Here is a 17530-nt window from a genome sequence, read left to right as displayed (position 1 = left end):
GCACACAAGAGCTTGCAGCGTACAAATATAAGATACAACTGCATAATTTGCTTACACATGCACAGTGTGAATCGGAGCAAGCAAAATTGGAAGGACTGCTTTTGCTATAGCAAACCGCTTGGACATTTTCAACCTTGTAAGCTACATCGAACGACAGCAAGACTAACTGTTTACACTGTCTTGATCGTGCCTATGCTTGAACAGCTGTGAAAAATGGGTGCCACAAGAAGTTGGGCCTTTGTAATTGGATTCAAGTCTATGATTGCGCAAGGTCACCTTGAGCACACACAATGTGATGGAAAACAATGCCTGTGGCATTCCACAACAGCATTTAATGGCAGCACTATATATACCATTCAGCGCTGCTACGGTGAACTAGGATATATTATAGTGACACGACCGAAAGGATGCACCTGGCTTTGCGGTGTCCCGTTACACTCTGGAAAGCCGCTCCCTTTCATACTGCGGTGCGGATGGCTGGGCCTGCGCAGGCGCAAGTTTCACAGAATCGGTCATTCATTGCCCAAACATGAGTAATCACACGTGTAAGATGAGTCTGTTAAGATAACGGCACTGATCACTCTGGAATGTGCAATTATTGTGTGCGGGAAGGCCCCAGGAACCGTAGGCCGCTGTGCCATGGCAGTAGGTAAAGTTGCAGTGGCGCCATCACGTGGCATCCATGCGAAAATGGGCCGCCCGCGCAGAGCCATTCTCACCACCAGAATATCTTCTAGCCTTTTCCACAACAAAGGTTGAATGCTAAGAGAGCCAGATATGGGTGGTATCTCCATCAATCTTCAGCTATTGTCTCGTCCCCCTCGCATAATACTCCTACATGGATCCTATGAGCTATTCGTAAATAAATGCATAAATAAACGAAGTTGGCTAAAATGACACGCTAGGGTGATGTCTATTCCACTAAAAAACAGTGTATGGCCTCGTGCTTATAGTTCAGCTGAATCGGTAGCCAAATACTAGCTGAGTGTTCTGTATAAAATTGCAATGTAGTGTATACTGTTTGGTTGACACTTTCACAGGAGCAGGCCGCCTCCAACGGTTTGTCTTCATTCCTGCTTCCAATTCATAGGACCCTCACTGGAAACAGACAAGCATGCTATGTATATCTTGTGGCGGCAGTGATGTCTTCAATGAAATGTGTATTAAAATTGATGTATTATATACACTGCTCCGAAATATACCGCTGATTTGCAAGTAGGACTTCTGGAGGACCTTCACAAGCATTGTAACAATTTCACTCAAACTGTTAACTTCTGTATCACATTCATACAAAAATTTTTTTAAGGTGTGCCAAATTTTTATTTATTTATTTAAATAATACTGCCAGCTGCCTTTTGGCAGCCAAAGCAGGGAGGGGTCACAAGACATTGAAACAGAATGAATAAGAATGAAGCAACTGACATGTGCATCAATAAAAAGAAAACGAACACATAATCTGGTTCATTATACACAACTAAATGAAATGCACAAGCAAATAAAGGACGGGTCGCAATATGCTGATACAAAATTAGAAATAGAAACAAAGCAACTGTCAATGTGTGTGGAAAAAGAAAAGTACACAATCTGCATCATTATACAGAAATAAAATGCATAACTAAATAAAGGATAAGTGATGTGCAAGTGTAGGGGAGGAAAGTAGTGCAAAGAAAGGATGCACAAGAGTAAGCACTTAACAAAGAGCAACACATCGACTGATGTGCGTTAGATTGACGATACAGCTGCCATGAAAGACTCAACTGACGGAAGACAGGCAACATCATGTGGCAGTTTATTCCAATCCAAGATGGATCTCGGGTGGAAAAATAGAATACTGGTCAGCAACAGTCCTGAAAAATGGAGCTACTATGGTCATGTTGTGTTTTTCACGAGTGGGTCTAGCACTGTCGAATGACATTTAATCAGTGAGGTTTCATTTTATTGTTCACTATATTGTGAAGCATTTTGAGCTGGTGCATCTTAGGGTGAAATTATAGCTTCCGCAGTTCGGATCAACTGCCAAGTTCGGTTATGGAGATATGCGTGCTATAGGCGTGATAAATGAATCGGAGGGATTTGTTCTGAACTTGTTCGATTTTGTAAATATCAGCTTTTTTTTATCGACTCCCAGATAACCATTTGCGTTGCATAAATGTCCACGGAACATGATGTTCTAAACATTGTGCACATCCTGTAGGTATTCTAAATTTGTCCAAACATTAGAAATACATATCATGGTAATCTAAATCTCATGCAGATGATGTTGCTGTAATGCAAGGATATCGCAGCTGGACACAAGCGACCTCTTAAGTGGTGCTCACTTGAGACATGCAGATCAAGGTCAAGAGAACATCTAGACAGATTTTACTTGCACAAGAAATTGGAATGCATAGTCAAGTAACAAAAATCCACTAATCATGTTTTAAAATTACTTTATGGCACATATTGCAATTTACTGTTTGTAGTCAATGATCTTGCCAGGCGTTTTCACTCTGAACATATTTTCAGGAGGACACCAGTTTCAAAATCTATGCCCAAAGCATGCAAGAAAATACATGGGCATTAGTTCTTTTGTGCTTCAATGCATAAAACGGCAGTTCTTAAAAAAAAGTAGGTGGAACAAGAGTTCATTTTTACTGCAAGTTTCACGGCGAATATATCTAAATCTGTGCAATCCTTTGAAGTTCTTCAAGTTGAACTTTGAATATGCCTTGAAAACTCATCGGCTACAATTCGTAAATTGCAATATGTGCCATAAAGCAAATAATAAATTATTAGTGAATTAAAGCGTTGGCATTCTCAATGTACAGGTGTACTTGACACACTTTCTGGGAGGCTATGTATGTATGTATGTATGTATGTATGTATGTATGTATGTATGTATGTATGTATGTATGTATGTATGTATGTATGTATGTATGTATGTATGTATGTATGTATGTATGTATGTATGTATGTATGTATGTATGTATGTATGTATGTATGTATGTATGTATGTATGTATGCATGTTTCTATCTATCTACATATGTTTGTATCTAACCATTTTCCCACCTACTTGGCTCACTAGGTAGCCAGTGGTAGAATTGATAGCACATCAGGCAGCTGTGCTGAGGTAACAGGGTTTGAAACCGACCATCGGACTAACTTGGGTCACTTGAGTATGTGACAATGTGTACATGCGTTCCGCTCTTCAATGAACCTCTATAATGGTGACATGGGTCACTGTACTGGGTCATGGGCTACTGTACATAGACTCACTATAGGTGAATTTACGTTTCCCATTCAACTTTAAAGTGAAGCTTCAAAGCGAAGTCCTCTTGAATAAAATACCTTTGGTTTCTGTCATTCAGAATCTTACAGATGCATCTTCTGCAATCGTTGTTGGCAATTCATCAGTGAAAGGTTTGAAGATACAACATATTTTCTTTTCTTTGGTGACCGACTAGGACAAGGCCTCTTCGGTTGGCGATCGTGTACTGGAGGAAACGCAGACAGTGGTGCGTCCTGATAGCTTCTCTTTTGATGTGTTAAGTTCCTTCTACACTGGATCACACATACTCTGTGTGCATTTCCTGTGGCATGACGAGCAAGTTAACTTGACGCGGCACTCCTTAGCCCAGTGTCCTCTTGACCTGCAGTGAAAACACTTGCGGTCTCTTCCAAGCAGTTCCTTTTATTTCATGTCCCATGCCATCCCAGTCATGTCCCATGCTTAGCTGCGAGGCAAAGGAACATTTAGCCTTGTTTTTGTAGTAGCATGAGGTATAGCTGCTGTTAGCGTTTCTTTGTGCATGCCACTGGGCCCCTCGATAGTGGGTCTTTGATGAGGTGTTGCACAGTCTTCACAACTCTCCACTGTGATTCCTATAAAACGGAGTAGATCATCCAGTTCAGCATCCAACAAAGCTGCTGGTGGAACTGCTATACACTTTTCCTGAGGCAGGCTTTGAGAGGACCGTGGCCCCAAGACATAGCTTCGTTTTTCCTGTGTACCCGAGCACAATATCTTAAGGTAACGCCTGCTCCAAGATATCAGTTTGCATAGCAGAGCATGTTAACACCGAAACGTTCTGGGCACTTAGCTGTTATTTAACTGCGATGTCTTAGAGCTTGCGCATACCTCGTATGTCAGTTATGCTTCCTTAATGCTGGGAAAGTTGGAAAGTGCCATCGTATGGTAATGTTCAATTCTTGTGCAGTCCCCATGTACCTGTTTTCTTCCACTGCAGCATCATCATATCAAACCTCCGATACTGACAATGCTGCGATCGCTCCCACTACTTTTCCAGCCAGGGAACTTCGTAGAAAGAAACTTGATGGAAAAGATCACAGCATTATTTAGGTGAAACAGTTTGTTCAAATTGCTGCCAATATCATGTCTACAGGTAGAGGTCACCCTTAAGAACCAGTCATTCCAATTGTGGTAGTCAGAGTTCTGCTAACCTAGTCGAGGTCTTGTTTCTAGCTGCGAGACATTCAGGCATTCGTGTAGAGTTGCTTTGTTTTTTGTCGAAGTCGGTGATGCAGCCATAACTTTCAGCCAGCATGCTTATGTCTTGGATCATTATAATTGGCTGCTGTCGTGTACGCCGTTTTGAGTGCATCAGTTGGACTGTGCTCCTCGAACTTGGAAACTTCGTTGAAACTCGAAAGTTCATCATTGCTACTGGTAAGATATACGTAAATACCAGAAGGCTTGACAACATTGAAAGTTGTCACATCCAGCAACGCTTGTGCTTCCTGGATGAGCTTTGTGTTCTGCAACTACGATTCAGACTTCTTGCCCTTGAGTCAGTGTACAGTAGATTCATTTTCTTCAGCCCTTTAGCCCACACCAATGTTCACATCCGCATTCACTCGAGTTCCCGCCATCCATGGTGCCAGAGTCGAGTCCATCGGTTCAATGTGGGGAAGAGTAGGACAAGCCTGCACACAGGTTTTTGGCACCATAAATGTGGGAATCGGACAATGCGCGGAATAAATGAAATGGGCACGAAGCATAGCCTTAACACATTTCCACTGTATTCTTTGCCTTCTCCTAGCAGGCAGCCTTTATAGAACCTCTTCTTTTCTTACACCCCCCTTCCACAGCCAAGTGTGCGGAACCTTTACAAATTTTAATGTTCACCAATTGACAGGTGTGGAAATGCATGCAGCAGCAGAAAGTGTGGTAGAAGCGGATACCTCTACACAGACGATAATCACTACGCAATACATGCAGGGCTAGCGGAGCTTGCATGTGAGAACAGCCAGCCTAAATAAAAATCAGTGCATGCGATGAAAGCTAAGCTACAAGCATGGTTCGGCGAGGGTGGAAAGAATCAGTGTGTGCATTCCCCGAAGACACAAGAGACAATCCTGCACTTCAGAACAAATGTGAGAGAGTGATGCAAAGTCTTTACTAATAACAAAAAAAAGAAACATTTATGCAGCCTCAGGGCCCAGGCTAAATGAACTTACAAAGGTTGCTGCTCTTTATAAAACTTAAAAGGCTTATGTAGACAGGCTTGATGTTGGATGTGCACCATTCTTCATGGACCTCATCATTGGCACCACGGTAGGACAGTCCCTGGAGAGCAGGCTGCCTCTGGGCGACCAAGGATAGGCCTTTGCCTCCCACGAAGTGTGCTTTATGTGTGGTGCGGTTTGAAGGCCACCTATGGGGCACTTCGATGTAAAGTATGGAACTTCAGCATAAAGGAAGCCTGCAAGGAACTCTGGGCTTGCGTGAAGCCTTCCTCCACAAATTGCTCATTGAATGAATGCCTGCACAGTAAGCCCTGTTGCAAGAACACAGTTGACACTCACAGACAAGGTTTGGTCCAAAGGGTCTGTTAACCAGCGCTGTTGCAAACCTTGGTGCCATATGGTATCCACTACCATGGCCGTCAGTGGTGCTGGATAATACTCCAGAGGCGTACTTCGTACACATGCACCAATAGCCAAGAAAGTCGATGGAAGGACAGTCACCGTGGTGTACGCAAAAAGCAAAAGTTGGTTTGCGCTCAGCTGGCAGCAAGTTGTCACTTGCTGTCTACTTTCACTTTGCCTTTCCCCATCATTTCTACATTGCAATTAAAATGACATTTAAAGTCTCCCATGGTTTCTCTGGCATTTATTTTGTTTCCTCCGCGTCGTCTAAGAATATTGGGCCCCACGGTTCCCCTCATTATCTTCGTTACACAAACCGCTTCACTGTAAGTTGCAACAGGGAATCGCATGCACACCCAACTGCTCGCAATATTATCAGGATAAGCATGTTCAACAAAATAAAAGCCTTTAACAAAAACGAAAGAAATAGTCAGTGAAAGAAGTCACAAATTTCTAAATTTCTGTGCACTTTTCCTCCATAAAATGTGTCACTGCAGCCAAATTTGTGGCATACATGTTCAAAGCATGCTCCACATCCTTTTACTGCTGTTGACCTGCACCACCTATGCCCACTGCAGCTCAGTGGTATCGTCGTAGTTGTCTTGCTGCAGTCAATTGCTTGCCACAGACACACGATCGCTTACCTTGCGTAAATGTGTTTGTCCATCTGGTAACGTATTGCAGAATGCCAAATGATGCTGAATAGCCATATCTGAAAAATTCTTCGCATAGCATCGATTCTTACAGTACAAAGGATCCGCATAATTATTTCTTCTTAGTTAAAGCGAACTTTGAACATTGTTGTGAACGCCTATGCTTCTCTGTTTTGAGTATGTGGTTTCTATTTGCTTTTGCTTTACGTGACTTTTTAATTTGCTGTGTGCTTATAATGTGTGCTTACAAAGATAATGACCAATAGCCGGGCAAGGGAACAAGAGTTCAGGATCGCCAGTCAGCCTCTAGAGTCTGTAAAGGAGCATGTTTACCTAGGTCGATTACTCACAAGGGACCCTGATCATGAGAAGGAAATTTACAGAAGAATAAAAATGGGTTCGAGCACATTCGGCAGACATTGTCATATCCTGTCTGGAAGCTTCCCATTATCATTAAAAAGAAAGGTGTACAATCAATGCATTCTACCAGTGCTGACATATGGGGCAGAAACTTGGAGACTGACAAAGAAGCTTGAAAACAAGTTAAGGACTATGCAACAAGCAATGGCACGAAGAATGTTAAGCATAACGTTAGGAGACAGGAAGAGAGCGGTGTGGATCAGAGATCAAACAGAAATAGCAGATATTCTAATTGACATTACTAGAAAAAAATGGAGCTGTGCAGGTCATGTAATACGTAGGTTAGATAGCCAGTGGACAATCAGGGTTACAGAATGGGTGCGAAAAGAAGGGAACGAAATGAAGCTGGGCAGGTCATGTAATGCATAGGTTACATGACTGGTGGACCATTAGCGTTACAGAATGGGTGCCAAGAGAAGGGAAGCACAGTCGAGGACGGCAGAAGACTAGGTGGGGTGATGGAATTAAGAAATTCATAGGTGCTAATTGGAATCAGTTGGCGCAGGACAGGGGTAATTGGAGATCGCAGGGAGAGGCCTTCGTCCTGAGTGGACATAATACCGGCTGATGATGACGGTGCAAATGTCTAGACGTTTCTTTTAACTGCACGAAAAAGCGAGGACACACAGAAGAAGCATACACCACAAGAGCGCTGTGGCCCCGTCATCCCCAATGACTGTTCTGTCACCACACTTTTTCTTTCCCTAAGCACGAATAAGCTCACGACAGAGCATTGTACACTTTTGGTGCATGAATGTGCCATTGTGGGGTGGAACACCACCAATGTGCTACGACCAGTGTTTCTTGTTATCCCAGCATTATTCCAGATGGTGAAGTGACACCGCATAAGTCTTCCACGAGTGCCACTGGCCGCCTATACACAATAAAATATATGGCCGAAAGGTTGGGCACCATGGTGGGTACAAGAACAAGGCACAAATTAACACATTTTTGATGATGTCTGTAGTGTTTGCCCTGCATGTTGGGCAGCTGCTTTTGTAAACTCCCACAGAGCTGTAGAGGACTAGTGATGAGCTGTACAGGTCGATAATCCCAGCAAATATAGAACAAATTTAGGGAGACTGACAGTTTCTCGATCCCACTTAGGGGCGACATGGTAAACAAATCAATGAAAAGGCTCTTCCTGGCACCGTGGGCGATCTCCAAAAGAATAATTGGCATGACGATGTCATATTTCATGCTTCGCGACACAGAAATGACTTTGGCAGCACGTACAGCCTACTGGAAACTTCCTGAGTCACAGAATGGTGAAACTATGTGTGTGAAATATGTTTCATATATTTAGCACTAAAGACCGAGTTGCTGAATTGGCTGGAGGAAGTAAAAAGAAGCAGAAGATTCATGCAGCCTTGCAGATTCGCAGCTCAATTTCCAGTGAAGCTGATCCTTTTGGATGTAATTAAATCACACACTTTTCAACTTTGCCCACATAGGAGTGGTTTAATAATTAATTAAATTAAGTAATGTAATGAAAAGGCCACAATCCACAAAATTTACCTACTAAGCACCCAGAGCCTGCTCACATTTCAACCAAATATAGACAAAGTGCCTTGTTGAGTTCACCAAGGACATCGGGAAATACTCCTGCCTGCCTTGCACCATGGATAAAAATAGGGAGAAAACTATAGTTCAGTAATAATCTGTAAAGCCTGTAATTAACCAAGAAACTTGAAACTGTGGACACAGACTACCCGTATAATGCCCCCATTTTCAACAAACATGATCTCGGTGCCAGATTCAGTTCTAAAAGGACACTGAGAAACAAGGTATCTCAGCGATGTAACACTTGTGATATTACCAAAGTACTTTTCTTGCAAAGGCTGTAAGTACCCACACGTGTTAAACTTCACACATATATCAGCATATGCCGCTCCTTCTATATTTACTAAATTTGAACTCTGTGCCAGTTATAGTTTTCCCAAGACAGCAGAGTAATATTTTGCAATGTTGGCGAGACACTTCTAGTGCGGTGGACTGGTTCCATAAGTAACCTACTGCAAAGACCATTTATTAAGCCACAGACTAAACTTCACCTACGTATCAGCCATAACTTGCCGCCTTTTTCAACCAAATAAAAACGAGGTGCCAGTTCATCGAACGCACTGGGGAAATCTACGTGCTTTGTATTATGTAACAGAGAGAAGAAAATAACATTACAATTATCTGCAAACCTCACATTTAAACCAGGAACTTTGAACTGTGGCCCCTCATTACCCCCAGCATTCATCCCATTTCCAGAAAACGTGAACTCTGTGTCGTATACAGTTTTCCCAGAATAGTGGGAAACAATGTATATCGTCTCAGTACACAGGCCCACACGGAGTACCGCGTGCCGCGACTCCAGTTGCATGTGAAATCGCCCCAGTCAATGCCAGTGCCTCATTTCGCATTCCACTGACATTGTGCATGTCCCACGCATCAAACCCTATTACTCTCCTGTTAACGCCGATATCTAGATGCACCGGGATGGCGCTTCTGCTGCCAGGGATAATGCTACGTGCATATTGCATGTTTCTTTCGGCTGATGCGCGGGAACACCTTAACGAAGAGGACGAACTGGTCCAGAGTCTCGAGCTGTCGGCTGGACTGGCCAGCGCTGCAGTTGTTTTGGTAAATATACTTTGTCAATATTTTTAGTATTCAATCCACCGTTTGTGTAACAATATAACGGCCACAGTGTAACACACTTTAGAGCACTGGCCCAAGTAATCTTTTACAAAGCTCGTAATTACCAGATATACAAGATAGATATATATCAGGTGCACAAAAAAGAAAGACCATTCTACAGCAGGTAATGATGTTTGCCTAGGTTACAATATTTATTTTTATTAGTACAAATCTCGTTGCAGTCTTGGCTAGGTATTGGATGTCATTGAAACGAGAAGATGATACATCACTAAACCCAACTGAAAACACTGTAATATAAACTACGACGCAGGATTAATGCCAAAAGCCACAGTCCACTAGTCAGAATTGTCGCGAATTTTTTGTTGGCAGTCAAAGTAAGTTCATTTCTTTTCTTTCTTTCTCCTCAGGTTTCCTGTCACAACATAGAAAGCAAGTAAGTGTCTGTTATTAAAGCAGACCGACCTCGTGCACTCCAATACCGCTTAGGTTCAACTTATGAATGTGTGTATGGGCACCCTTCACACTTTAATGGCTTCTTGCATGCCTAGGGAAATTTCTGATATGTAAAGTCAAAGTTTCCCATTTTGCCGTGGTGTTTCCTGTGTTTTGCTAATCCACTGTTAGAAGCAGCTCGATATGGGCACAGGCTGCACCGATACGGCTTTTCCCCGCTGTGCAAGCGCTTGTGAAATTTGAGCGTATCGGATCGTGCAAACCTCTTCGGACAGACTGGGCACTTGAAGGGCTTCTCTTTACTATGAATTAGCAGGTGTCGCCTGTAATGCGCTACATTCTTTGTTATGTAGGGGCAAAAATGGCAGCAGTACTGTTGTCCAAAATCCTTATCTCTGGTGTGCCGATCAGTGTCCCTTGGTCTGCGGGAGAAGAAACCAGTTTCACCTGCAAATACAGAAACATCCGCACTGTGTCAGTTACTAAATTACTCTACCGGCATGCGGACGGGAAAGTGCCAAGCAGACAACAATGGCATTGCGATCTTGCATAGATTCTATGCTGTGCCTCTTCCTTTATGTTACAGGGGGAGAGGTTTCATTAGAGTTTTCCAATGAGAGCTCCCGGCATGTAGCCATAATGCCACCAGGACTGTATCTAGCTAATGTAAGCACTCACTGAAAACCAATGGGGAGTGCAGCAGTATGTACACTTTATACTTGCATGGCTGGGCTATTGTGCCTTGATGCAAGTCTACCAAGATATGCATGAAGTGCTTGGTAAATAAATGTGGAAATTCATGGAAAGTCACGATGGCATTGTTGTCAACAGTATCCCATTCATTGATTTAAATGAGAATGTATGCAGTAGTTCTCTAGGTTGCTAAGGAGCGTGAAGTCAGTGCTGTGTCCACAGAAATGATCTCGCATAAACATTTGCTCACACTGAAAGTCTGCCTGGAATAATTATGGAAATATTGACACCTGAAATGCAGAATCATGTGGAACATTACAGCGAATTGCCAGCCACGCCGAACACTGCTGAGGGCAGTTATGTCTAAGCTTCCACGAATGAAACCTCGGTGAAAAAATCAGGCGTACGCTTATTCACACAGTTCTGACTTTTTCTGCAGAGTCGGGCTTGCAACTTGATCAATGCCCGTTGTATGCTGCACACTACAGCAGCCAAGCTAAGGACAAAACAAGGCTTGCTCAAAAACAAGTTCCATATCAAAACATGCAAACATTACAACAAGGCAACAAGCATGCAATACCTTCTACACCATGTTGTTTAAAAAGCTTAATTCAACAAATAAATGAATTCTGACTAAGCAACAGAAATATCTTGGTTATGTGTAGGATGTCAGTTTACATTGTGAGATCTGGCTGCTGTTCTTTTACAGAACTACCTTAAAAGCACATAAGATGCCATCTGTAATATTATCGGCACTCCAAAAGAACCCCTTGATGTCGAGCCATAAAAAGAAGTGCAGATCGCAAACAGCTATTCAATTATTGCAAAAGAAAGCTGTGTGAAATATTTTCACTGCCTTCAATGATTAAAAAGGCAATTTTTTTGCAGCAACAAATCACCCCAATAGATTGTTTATACATCCACACTGCAGACCGATGGCCACCATTGTTGTTGACCTATTATAAGAACTATATCTGCAAGGCATGTCTGATTATTGTAAATCATCTGTACATCTCCTGACCTAATTAATACATGGTAACATCAACAATAGCCTTGACAAAAAAGATTCAGGCAAGAAACAAAACACTGAAAAAACAAGTTCGCTTTGCAGGAACTTTGCAGCAAAGCAGGCAGCCAGTACAGTGAGTCTTCATACCATGCCAGCCTCTCCCTGCGAAGGAAACAAGGAAAAATCACTGGGATCACTCAATGGGGCAATCAATTCATGTGCAATTCCTGGAGACCGAAGAAAATTGCTTGGATGATAACATTCAGCTCCAATGCTGGTAACAGTAATATTAAACGGTCCACTTCCTGTTCTGTCATATACTGTTCTCATCACCATCAGCCTGCAAAGAAGACAGCATTAGTCAACCAAGACAACAAAATAAGCAAAATAGACAGCAAAAATTAAATGAAGGGCACGCAGAACACAATACACTTCTGGCTCTGCTGAGGATGTTAAGTAGAAAGGACGGCATCATATAGATACAGGCACAAACATACTCCCTACTGACAACATTACACGCACTGCATACATGGTAAAGAAGGACTACCCAAATGCAACAGATATGGGGCGTAGCCAGACAACCAGGATACGCTGTGAGATTGCCCATCTACTAAAGGCAAATTAACAGAAATCTTTAAGAAAACACCAAATTCAACCAAGGACCCTCGTTCATAGGACAATGTTACAGCGGTGATCGAACTCGTCACATTACTTCACCTTGCAGAAGCAGCAGACGATATACAACGACTGAACTGCAAGAGTCCACAGGACACACTACAACATGCTTTGAAACCTCGAACAAGGGGTCGAAATTATTAAAGATCTTCTTAGGTGGCGTGCTTTGTTATTGCAAAATACTGCAGCGGCAGGTGTTCAGCACAGGCTTTTCATGCCAACACCAAGAACATTTTTCTTATCCTGGAGCGACGTCAGCTCCTTCATTATAATGCATTGTACATGCTAACTGGCTGACCACCACCAAGTAGAGGTCGTAAAGAAAGTATGAGTAAGTGTTCAGGTTAACCGAGGGTTGCACATAGTATTTAAATAACTGAAGGTGAAATTGCCAAAAAGAAGGCTTCACAAATTTCTTAGTGCTGGTGTAAGCTTTGATGTGTGCTAGGTTCAGCTGCTTGCTATTCTTTGTACAACTAGCAGACACTCCTGGCCTCAGGATCCAGCCAAAATTTTTTTTGTCACAGTTTTTGTTTTGGTTCAATAGAAAATGGTTCAACTCTGGTTACACTCGAAAGCAAAAAAGTGACAGTTGAAACAATTGTGAACCGGTATTATTGATGTGCATAAAAAAAAGGATGATTACACATAAATAAAGCGGGTCTGTGTCAGACAAAAACTCAAGTCATCCAATGAAGCAATGAAAGTGATAGTCGCCACGGTTACCCAATATTCCTCCAAGTTCAATGGAGGACCACAGGCTCAAGACCTAATCGTAAGCACTGGCGAAGAGCACCTCGCATGTGTTGTAGCTGAAGCTTCACCTTTTTCCCCAATTTTACAGCTAACTGAGTTTCATGTTAAAATGGTGCAGCATTCAATGTTCCAATACGGCTGCAAGGAAGCTGCTGTTATTTCTTTACTTCACAGCAGGTCACAGATTTGAATGAATTAGAGTACAATTGTCCCGTGGAATCCTTATCCTACTTAATGCACTGTTCTCCCTATGCTGCATGTGTTGCAGAGTTATCGGCAGAGCGTTTTTGGCAGTCGATGCTGTAGCTGATGTGGTCAATGTCAAAATAATTTGTTGTAACAGCACCTTTTGCGATGCATGATTATAGTATATGCTACCACAACATTTCGCACTGTTGCACAGTTCTAACGCAAGAAACCTGACTGCAGAAAGACATCAGCTTCAAAGTGGCAAAATGTGTCGAAGCTTTGAGTAGGCGCCTATGAAAAATGGAATGAACCATAGCGGGATGAAATCAAGGAAAGAAATCGATTTCGCACTTTCTGCCAATCCCAGTATAGTGCAGGATGTAGAAGTGTTAGGTAGGGTAAAGTGCAGCGATCATAGGTTAGTGAGGTCTAGGAGTCACCTGAATTTGAAGAGAGAAAAAGTAAAATTGGTGAAGAAGAAACAGGCCAACCTAGACGCAGTAAGGATAAAAGCGGGCCAATTCAGGCTGTTATTTGCAAACAAATATGCAGCCTTGCAACAGCGAGATGCAGATTACATAGAGGTAATGAATGAAACCGCAACTAGGCTGGCTTCAGAGGCAGCGATTGAAGTGGGAGGCAAGGCACCAAGGCAACCAGTAGGTAAGCCCTCCCAAGCAACGAAGGACCTGATAAAGAAACAACAAACAATGAAACTGTGCAACTCAGGAGATCAGATAAAATTTGTGGAATTGTCAAAACTGATCAACAAGGAGAGAATAAGGGATATTCAAAGTTCAGGATCGCCAGTCAGCCTCTAGAGTACGCGAAGGAATACGTAAGAAAGACTGAGGAAGCAGTAATAAATGGACGCATCCTGAAATCAGTGAGAAGAAAACTTGGCATACAACAAGCCAAGATGTATGCACTGAAAGATAAGCAGGTCAATATCATCAGCGATTTCAAAGATATAGTAAAAGCAGTGGAAAATTCTATACTGACCTGTACAATACCCAGAGCAGCCAGGACACCTCCTTTGAAAGCTGTAATGAACAGGTTACAGATTATAACTTGCTATGAAGTTAGAAGGGCCTTAGAAGACATGAAACAAAGAAATGTGGCAGGTGAAGATGGAATAACAATCAATTTAATCAAAGATGGAGGACACATCATGCTTGAAAAGCTTGCGGCCCTTTATACAAAATGTCTGAGGACTTCAAGGGTCCCCGAGAATGGGAACAATGCCAACATTATAGTAATCCACAAAAAGGGAGATGTTAAAGAATTGAAAAATTATACGCTTATTAGCTTACTTCCAGTATTATATAAAATATCCACGAAGATAATTTCTAATAGAATAAGGGCAACACTTGACTTCAGTCAACCAAGGAAACAGGCTGGCTTCAGGAAGGGATACTGTACAATGGATCACATCCATCTAATCAATCAGGTAACTGAGAAATCTGCAGAGTACAATGAACCTCTGTACATGGCTTTCATAGAATACGAAAAGGCATTTGATTCAGTAGAGATACCAGCAGTCATAGAGGCAGTACGTAATCAAGGAGTAGGGGAGGCCTACATAAATATTTTGAAAAATATCTACAAAGATTCCACAGCTACCTTAATTCTCCACAAGAAAAGTAGGAAGATACCTATAAAGAAAGGGGCCAGACAAGAAGAGACAATCTCTTCAATGTTATTCACTACGTACTTGGAAGAAGCATTCAAGCTATTAAATTGGAACGACTTACGGGTAAGGATCAACGGCGAATACCTCAGCAACCTTTGGTTTGCAGATGACATTGTCCTGTTCAGTAACACTGGGGACGAGTTACGACAAATGATTGAGGACCCTAACAGAGAGAGTAAGAGTGGGGTTGAAGATTAATATGCAGAAGACAAAGTTAATGATCAATAGCCGGGCAAGGGAACAAGAGTTCAGGATCGCCAGTCAGCCTCTAGAGTACACGAAGGAATATGTTTACCTATGACAATTACTCACAGGGGACCCTGATCATGAGAAGGAAATTTACAAAAGAATAAAATTGGGTTGGAGCGCATACAGCAGACATACTCAGATCCTTACTGGAAGATTACTATTATCACTAAAAAGAAAGGTGTACAATCAATGCATTCTACTGGTGCTAACGCATGTGCCAGAAACTTGGAGACTGACAAACAAGCTCGAAAACAAGTTAAGGACCGCACAAAGAGTGATGGAACGAAGAATGATAGGCGTAACGTTAAGAGACAGGAAAAGAGCGGTGTGGATCAGAGAGCAAACAGGCATAGCTGATATTCTAATCGACATTAAAAAAAGAAATGGAGCTGGGCAGATCATGTAATGCGTAGGTTTGATAACCGATAGACGGTTAGGGTTACAGAATGGGTGCCAAGAGAAGAGAAACGCAGTTGAGGACGGCAAAAGACTAGGTGGGGTGATGAAATTAAGAAATTTGTAGGCGCAAGTTGGGATCGGTTGGCGCAGCACAGGGGTAATTAAGAGATCGGAGGAAGAGTCCTTCGTCCTGCAGTAAACTTAAGATAGGTTGATGATGATGAAGGTGGAGAGGCCTAGGTCAATGAGGCTGTTTTCCTGTTATGCATTTTTAGTAAATCCCTCCAGGATCTCCAAAAAATGTTCAGCTGGAAGGTTGGTTTATAATACTTGAGGAATTGAGAGAGTCCAAAATCATATTTTTCTTTGTTATCAGTTCAGTTCTGTTTTAAAACCCTGCTCATGATGCCTCTTCTTCAAACACTGAAGAAAGCAACGTGACTACAAGACATCTCATTTTCTCTTGCTATGGTTGTCTTCAGTCTCCTGCATTGGAGACACGAGCAGGATTTCAGGGTCTCCTTTTTTGTTGAACACTGGAGAGCCTCTCATTGAGGGTACCTAGATCCGTGATGGTTACATTGGAAAACATACAAACAAAATTTTAAAATAGCATCTTTTCACCTGCAGATTCTCTCAGTTACGTGTGTGCAATAATGATAACTGATGCCAATGGCAAAAGCAGCTGCAAAAATCAAACTGGAGACAAATGCACCTTTAGCAGTAATCCTTTTCTAACAATGGAACTAAATGTCTTGAACAGCTGCACTCTTGAAAGGATAAGCGAAGTATTCAGATACTTCTGAAGTATTCAGAATCTTTGCTTGCTTCTTCTTGACACTTTATTATGTGTTGCTGCTTCCCTTCTCAAACTTCAATATCAATGGAAGTTGATGATCACTGAAAGTAAATAGGCAAACTGAATTTATTGACAAGGAGGACGCACTTGGTGAAAATAAATAAGTAAGCATGGAAACAAACAAGCAGGCCTCAATCCTCATTCCTCAATCAGTCTATTGGCCTGATTCCTTGACTTTCAGGCTTCAGACAACTGTGCCGTGTACTGTATGCTTCTCAAGAACAAAAGTTTTCAGCCCAAACAAGATGGGAACAGAAGGAACACACATCAAGCCATCACTGTCCTGTTTTGATGTCTTCCTTCTTTACTAGTCTTGTTTTGCACTGAGGCTGAGAACCGTTGTTTCTGATGAACCAACCAACCTACTAAAATATTTTTCTACTTCTTAAGGCTCGCTATTGTACAAGAAAAAGGGTGAAAGCATGTGCGACACATTCAATCACACAGCAAGCAGAACAAATATTTAAAAAATTCTGGAACTAGAAAATTCTGTAGTCACTGACAGGGACCTCCGTATGAACCTTTCAGACCCAACAACTGACTTTAAAGAAATCATTTACCATCTCCCCCATCACAAAGGGAGCAATTAATGGCAACAACTTTCCCAAACAGCATCATGAAAAACTTCCTGCCTTTAACAAAACTGGCGTAACGTGCAGATTTTATTCCTATGATTTTCCTTTATCGTGAACAATTGCGTGAACATTGACCATGGAAGCCAAGTTACTGTAAAGTTGATACAAATTCACAAAAAGTAAAAACATAGAACGCACAAGATTACACACAAACTAACAACTGGTTATACTAAGTGTGTGTGTATAGTAATATTCAAGACCAAATCGAATACGAATGGAATAGCGCCAGAAGCGAATTGAATTGAATATCAAATACCTTTCAAATAATGAACAGCCATAATCACAATTCATACAGAACGATGTTCACATCCCAGTATTCTTATGGTTAG

General features: G+C 42.0%; 1 long non-coding RNA gene across 1 annotated transcript in view; it reads right to left on the bottom strand.

Moving 5' to 3' along the window:
* Positions 1-10428: 10428 nt before the first annotated feature.
* The window catches only part of LOC142572974 (uncharacterized), a 39762-nt gene continuing 32660 nt past the window's right edge, over positions 10429-17530 (bottom strand). The window contains exon 4 of the long non-coding RNA XR_012826186.1: positions 10429-12086. This is a non-coding gene — a long non-coding RNA (uncharacterized LOC142572974). The remainder of the gene's footprint in view (positions 12087-17530) is intronic.

Source organism: Dermacentor variabilis, chromosome 2 (genome assembly GCF_050947875.1).
Source record: "Dermacentor variabilis isolate Ectoservices chromosome 2, ASM5094787v1, whole genome shotgun sequence".
NCBI lineage: Eukaryota > Metazoa > Arthropoda > Arachnida > Ixodida > Ixodidae > Dermacentor > Dermacentor variabilis.
Note: the sequence above shows the minus strand (reverse complement) of the source record. Positions and strands in the feature narration are given on the sequence as shown.